We start from the raw sequence: 7901 nt of genomic DNA on the forward strand, positions 1-7901 counted from the left end.
CATACATTCAACCTTCCACGTCTCAAACTTGAAAAAGTGTATGTCCGATGAGACTCTTGTTATTCCACTCGACGAAATCAAGATCAACGAGAGCCTCAACTTTGTGGAAGAACCAGAAGAAATCATGGACCGAGAGGTCAAACAAACAAAACAAAGTCGCATACCCATCGTGAAAGTTCGCTGGAACGCCAAGCAGGGACCTGAATTCACATGGGAACGCGAAGATCAGATGAAACAAAAATACCCTCATCTCTTTCATGTTTACTAGTGTCTTTACTACTTTGACTTTCGGGACGAAATTCCCTCTAACGGGGGGATGATGTGACAACCCGATATTTCAACTCTTTGTAATGGTCTGATAGGTCAAGTATTGTAACCATTTTTGAGTAATCAAAATAAACGTTGATAATAAAATGTCCAAAAAGTTTCTATTTAACTACCTACTATGTTTTATATCATTAAACCGGGATCGTACGTAAAAAGAATGCCCAAACCCGACTTCGTATATTGAAATTAAGATTTTTCCAACTTCGGCTTAGCAACAGTCAACTGAAAACTCGAATCAGAGATCGAGCAACTTTTGGCCGGAATGACATAAACGAGAATCAAAGGTCTCGACAATGGTTATTCATCGGTAAAAAGTCTGGCAAAAAACCGACGTCAGATAAAGAAGTTACGAATTTTCAAAGAAATTCCTTAATCACGTCATTTTAATAAATAAATAATAAAAATAAATTCGGAATTTGCCGACGGAGTCTAAATGAAAGTTGTAGATCGTAGTCTCACCTTCGCGGGGATATAAAGAACGTCGAAAACAGAGTTCGTATGAAGGAGATATGAATTTTTGAAGTTTAATAAATAATTTTTATATAATTTTTATTAAAAACTTCGGTATTATCCGAAGTCTGAGTCACGCACGTACGCCCCACGTACACGAGTACGCCCAGCGTACTCGAGGCCATGGCCTCGGATCATCCATGTTGCCCCTATGTGAGCCTACCCCTGTCCCATCCGAAGTGCGATGCAGTTGAGGACTCGGTCATGCGTGACGTACGCGTACGCCCCGCGTACGGAGGCGGTTCCAGCCTCCTATAAATAGGATGCGAGGGTTCCCGGAAAATTTGCTCATTCTCTCTCACTTTTCTTGCATTTTACCTCGTTTTCCATGCCCGTACTACCCCGAAGCCCTGGTCATTTTGTGCAAGTCCCGAAGGTCGATTTTACTCCCGAGATTCCCGAGAATCCCGAGGAAAATCCGTTTCCCGAGACGAAACTCTGCCCGGTTTTTCATCTCACTATCTTCAAACCTTCAGGTGAGTTCATACCCCTTAATTAACCCTTTTAAATATTCTAAACGCTTTTATATGCTTTCTAAGGGGGGGAATACAAGTAAAACACACGACTACTATCGGGTGTTATATATAAAGATTATTATACACTTTTATTAAGTAGAATCATATGTGATTTATAAACTTTATAGGGAACTCCCGTATACAAAAGATATTACAGTAGCATTCTATCTTTGAAACCATAAATTGTTGTAATGCATGTATAAACTAAACATTTTCCTAGATTTAATGTATATGTGTCTATCTTAGACTTTACAAAAATCTATGCTTTCATAACAAGTGATTCCTTTTCTAGATATTCTAAAACAAACGAGGCACACTTTTAGAAAACTATAATAGGTATAGTTTTATGAGGATATTGCTAACTTTTACATACTAGAAACACGATTTTCAAGAAATCACTTTCATGTACAATAACAAACGAACATTTCAACACGTAAATATGTTTTTATACTACGGTTCTGTGAGACATTTACTTCGCGTACGTTCGAGTACACATTTCAAGTCCTGTATTATATACCAAAATCCCTTGGAGGGGGAGCATGGTGTTTGTGTATAGATCTATACGGGCTTGACAACCCACGCCCTGACTGTTAGCTACAGTCCACCGTTTGGGGTGACAAACGTCATAACATTCCAACGCCTGAAGAACGTTGTGTATAGGCAAATCCGAGCCAATAGTATGGTTATAAAGCTCACAGATGGTATTAAAAATACATTGATTTATGAGGTTTTCAAACGTATTGTTTACTTTTACACTTACAAACATTTTGAAAACAAACTTTAGTCTGGAAGGAAGACTACTTTTATACTAGTAGAAAATACAGGATTTTCTAAACACAAACAAACATCGACAAGATATTTCGTTTCATACAAACATTGTCATTAAATACTTATGAAACTCACCAGCTTAAATGCTGATCTACTCTTTCAAAAATTACTTGTATGTCCCAGGGATTCAGTAACTACGGGTATCATATTGCTTTTGATGAAGAGATGTTGTGGCGCCAGTTTAATCTCATATTTTGACATCATATTTGTAATTGATTTTGAACATGTAACGTTTAACAAATGTAAAACTTTCAATTATATATATATGATGGTTGTATTGCTTTCTTTACTGTGTATTCACTTGTTACGCTACTACATGAAGTCATCCGCCCCCGAACGTTTCCACCGTTCAGGTTTGGGGGTGTGACAAGGACTTGGTACGATCACTATGAGTTTGTGGTTATGCAATTTGGGCTCACCAATGCCCCAACAATGTTAATGGACCGTATGAACAGGGTGTATAGGCCGATGTTGGATCGGTCTGTGATCGTTTTTATCAATGCTATCTTGGTCTATTCTAAGTCCAAGGAGTAGCACGAGAAGCATCTGAGGGAAGTATTAGAGACACTGAGGATGAAAAACCTTTATGTCAAGTTCTAAAAGTGTGATTTTTGGTTGCATGAGGTGCAGTTTTTAGGGCACATCATCAACCGTAAAGGTATATTGGTTTATCTACCAAAGATTGAGGCAGTGATGCAATGGGAAATACCGAAGAATGCATTTGAGATCCGTAGCTTCTTGGGCCTAACAGGGTATTATCGGACATTTATTTAGGATTTCTCCAAGATTTTCATAACATTGACTCGCATGAGTAAGAAGAATGTGACATTTTGGTGGGGCCCGAATCTGCAGTTGGCTTTCCAGACCATAAGACAGAGACCATGTGAGGCCCCTATTTTAGCACTACCCGAGGGGCTAGATCATTTGGTGTTGTATTGTGATGCATCTATCACAGGGTTAAGGGCTATTTTGTTGCAGAGGGGGCATGTGATCACATACGCCTCGTGGCTTTTAAAGCCTCATGAGGCGAACTACCCCACTCAAGACCTGGAATTGGTGGAGGTAGTGTTTGCCCTTAAAATCTGGAGGCATTACTTTTACAGATTTCGATGCACCATTTTTACTGACCACAAAAGTTTGAAGTATCTGATGAATCAGTAGAACATCAACATGCGGCAGAGGAGGTGGTTGGATATACCACAGGATTACGATTACAAGATTTTGTACCACCCAGGGAAGGCTAATGTGGTGGCCGATGCTCTAAGCAGTAAGGCGGTAAGTGCTCCGATCAAAGATGTGTGTTTGAGGATGATGGTGATTTTCCCGTTGCTGGATATGATCAAGGAGGCTCAAGTGAAGGGTTTAAAGAGAGAAAATTTAAAGTTAGAGTGGATTCGGGATCAGAAGTCCTTGTTTGCTCGGGATGGTCGGGGTCTTTTGACATAGTGTGTCCAAGTGTGGACACCGACATCTAGGGGAGTGAGACAGAAGATTTTGGAGACAGAACACAAGTCCATGCTCTCTATTCATCCTGTGGCTACAAAAATGTATATAGAGATCTGAGGTTGAGTTACTGGTGGTCGTACATGAAGCGAGAGGTCGTTTGATTTGTGGAGTGGAGCTTGACCTGTAGAAAGGTCAAGGCCGAACATCAGAGGCCTCATGGTAAAGTCCAGCCACTACCCATTACCATATGGAAATGGTAAGAGATCATCATGCACTTCATCACAAAGTTACCGAGGACAGTGAGGGGTGTGGATTCCATTTGGGTAATTTTGGACAGATTGACAAAGAGTGCTCATTTTATTCTGATCTCTAAGAGTATCCTTGCTGAGAAATTAGCAGATATCTGTGTGCGACATGTGGTGGTTAGGCACGTAGTTTCTGTATCCGTAGTCTCATACCATGATCTCTGATTCACCTCCAGTTTTTGGAGGAAGTTACATGAAGAATTGGACACCCGGTTACATTTCAGCACTGCTAACCACCCTCAGACCAATGGTCACAGTAAGCAGAAGATTCAAACGCTCGAGGATATGCATCGATCTTGTGTACTGGATTTTTGAGGAAGTTGGGATACATACCTTCCACTAGTAGAGTTTTGAGGGAGCATGTTGGATAAGATTTCTAAGTCCATAACTATTTCTGGTAAATACTTGACCCAACCCAGCATGGTCCATTGGGTTGCATGGCACCATGCAATTGGATAAACTAAATGAGAGAAAAATAACACATATGGTTTATTAATATATTGTAATTTCTAATATATTAATAATATTATTTAATTAGTTTGATCAAGAATTAATTTAGAATTAATTAAATGATCAAAAGATAACTAATTAAATATATGGGTTGATTATGTAAATCATCCATAGCTTATATAGTGGGCTAAGAGGCTCCATGGATAATCAAGTTGGGTTAAACCCATTGGATGATCCATGGAGGCTCCATGGGAGTTACAAACTCATGGGTCATGGAAATGAAGAGTCATGACACATTAGGGTGTAACCCTAGATGTGTCAACACTATATAAAGCTCATGTGTTCTCCCCAAAATCGGTTAGACAAGATACTTGAGGGTTAGAGACGATTTTGAGTGTTATACAGTCTCTCCAAGTTTACTCCATAGCATTTGGTGTTGTGTGAAGCATTTGAGGCATCACACTTGGGGTGCTAGGCTCACAAGGTTTCAAGGAACACCTACAATAACAAGGTATGTAGGTCTATCTATTATTTAAGTTAAAATTGTTCCCCATGTATGCTAGATAGGATCATAGCCTTGGAAACCAACTTTGCATGATAATTAGAAAAACATAGATGCAAGTTTATTAGGGTTGCATGCACACTTAGGAAGTGTTAGAATGCTCAAAACCCTTCAGTGGTATCAGAGCCTAGGCTTGCTTGTTTGATTTTTGTGCAAACTGCTTGAAAAAATCGAGTTTTCTGCTTTCTTCTCGTATGAACTCGCCGAGTCCATGGGGGGACTCGACGAGTCCATGACCAAATGCAAGCTACTCGCCGAGTCAGTTCATGCAATCGACGAGTAGAAGCTGCAGTTTTAAGAATTTCGATTTTAGTTGCTGGAAATGGACTAGAAACATTACCCTAAATTGTTTTGGTTTTTGTAAACATGTTTTAGATGGAGTAATGTTTATGCTAATCCATTTACAACAACAAGTTATCAAAATTACAAGTTTTAATTGTAATTTTTGATTCATGAAAGTATTCATATTCATGTTCTTGATCTTATGATGTTTAGATGATCATAGGAATTATTTGGCACCTATGTGGTAGATTAATTCATGATCTTTATGTGTTTTAATGGAGCCCATAACTTGTCCTCAAGTTATGGAAAACCAAAAGTCACTTTGCTTTAAAACCATTAAAAGAACTCACGGGTTATAAAATGAAGAGTCTTCATTTTTAAATACCCTAATAAACTCATAAGTTACAAGAAATGAAAAGTTTTGAAAGTTTACAAAAGTTTCCCTCATGTTTTGGAACAAGTAAAGTCTTGATTAAAACTTTAGTTCCACCCATAGAATTATAAAAAAATAAAATTCAACCCTTATACTTATAGTATTATGATTAATAATTATATATATATATATATATATGTATATATATATATATATATATATAATATATATATATATATATATATATATATATATATATATATATATATATATATATAAGCACAAAGTCGTCTTACCGCTAGTACGCCTCATTCACGAAGTCGGTCTATAAGGTGAGTATAAGGTTGTTGCCTATAAAATTGCAACTTAATGGGTGTCCATTCTGACCCACCGCTTGCTTGACTGGTGGAGGGTCGTTAGCCGAACGGGTAAGACAAGGACTTATAAATTCTCATTAAAAGTATAATGATTATTATAAAGTAACTAAATGCTTAATAAATTCCCAATCTTATTTACTTTAGGAAAAATGTGAATAAGGTGCTAATCCATGAAATTACACTTTGCACCTTGTTTAAGTCATTGGTGGAGCGTGTGTGGTTTATCGGCACACTAACTTGGACATAACAAGGAAGGCAAAGGGTGACTTAAGATTTTTCATGAGGTCGGCAGGAGCGCGTGTGGTTTACCGGCAGAACGATTAAGTGAAAAACATTAAGGGTACCAAGTAATTTGCATGGTTACTTCACACCTTGTTTTGTGATCCTCGGTATCCCAGTCACAAAACATGAAGGGCACACTCGAGATTGAAACATGCCATTGAAAAGTTCAATGAATCTCAAAGAATCTAGGAATTTCTAAAAGCCAAATAAAACCTAATAATTTATATTTCTTTTTCATGGTGGAATTGGTGAATCGTCATTCACCTACCTTTCAAATATGTTATAACTTGGATTACGGCATCCCTCTTCTAGGTTATAATATATTGTGATTGGATCCTAGCCTTAATACTATATTTGGGTGTTTTATTAAGGACTATCCTTATATCTAAACTAAACTTACTTTCTTCCTTTCAGATGTCTTCCAACAATGTTACTCCTGGCTCAAACCCTACTGGCTCCTTCTCTCTCATGAACCTTTGTGGGAGAGTCATCTTTGATGGATCCAACTTTACTGACTGGATTTGAAGCATCAGGATGGTCACTCGTTACGAGAACAAGGAATATGTTCTTGAAAAGGAGCTCAAGGTGCCTAAGCCAACTGCTACTCCTGAGGAGTTAGCTGAATATGAGGTGCATAAAAGAGATGCAACCAAAGTGGCATGCATCATGATGGCCACCACGATAGTCGAGCTCCAAAAGTCCTATGAGGACTACTATCCTTTTGAGATGCACCAGGATTTTATGGACCACTACCATCAGAGTGCTCGTCAAGAGAGATATGAAATCATCTCCTCTATGATCACAACCCGGATGAAAGATGGCGAACCCATCATAAGCCACATGCAGAAAATGCAAAGGTATGTCGATAGATTGATGAAGTTGAATGTGAACTTCCCTGAGGAGTTAGAAATAGATATTATTTTGCACTCCTTACCTTCGTGTTATGATCAATTCTGCATGACATACCACATGAATAAGGAGGAAGTTACACTTAGCAAACTTCAGGGACTCCTAAAGACAGCAGAATCATGTCTTAAAGGAAAATCAGTTGTGACCACTCCTGCTACTACTCTAAACTCAGCACCTGTCCTGGCAATTAGGAAAGGTAGAGGGAAGAAGAGAAAGAACCCTTGATGGCTCCTCTTCTAGTGGAACCAAGAAAAGTTTCGTTACACCTTCTTCTGATCCCAAATAGGCTGAATGCTTCTACTGCCATGAAAAGGCGCACTGGAAGCGTGACTGGCCAAAGTACCAGCAAGACGTGAAGGATGGGAAGGTTAAACCCAACCATGTAGGTATTTACACTATCTCATCTAATAATTCACTCTATTCTAACTCTTGGGTCTTTGATACCGGTGGCGGTATCATATTTGTTCTGAATTGAAGGGACTAAGAAGGAGTGAGAATGTGGAGCATGGAAAGATAAACTTGATCATGGCGAATAGGAATGTTTCACATGTCACCAAGATTGGAGTTTATACTTTGTTGCTTAGTAGTGGATTTACTTTAGATTTGAATAAATGTTGTTATTCACTAGAAATGGCAAGAAATGTTATTTCCTTTCATGATTTGTATAAACAAGGTTTTACCTTTTCATTTGATAATGAAACTGGTGGAATAAATGTTTTTTTAATAATGTGTTTT

Source organism: Lactuca saligna, chromosome 4 (genome assembly GCF_052625555.1).
Source record: "Lactuca saligna cultivar CGN05327 chromosome 4, ASM5262555v1, whole genome shotgun sequence".
Lineage (NCBI taxonomy): Eukaryota > Viridiplantae > Streptophyta > Magnoliopsida > Asterales > Asteraceae > Lactuca > Lactuca saligna.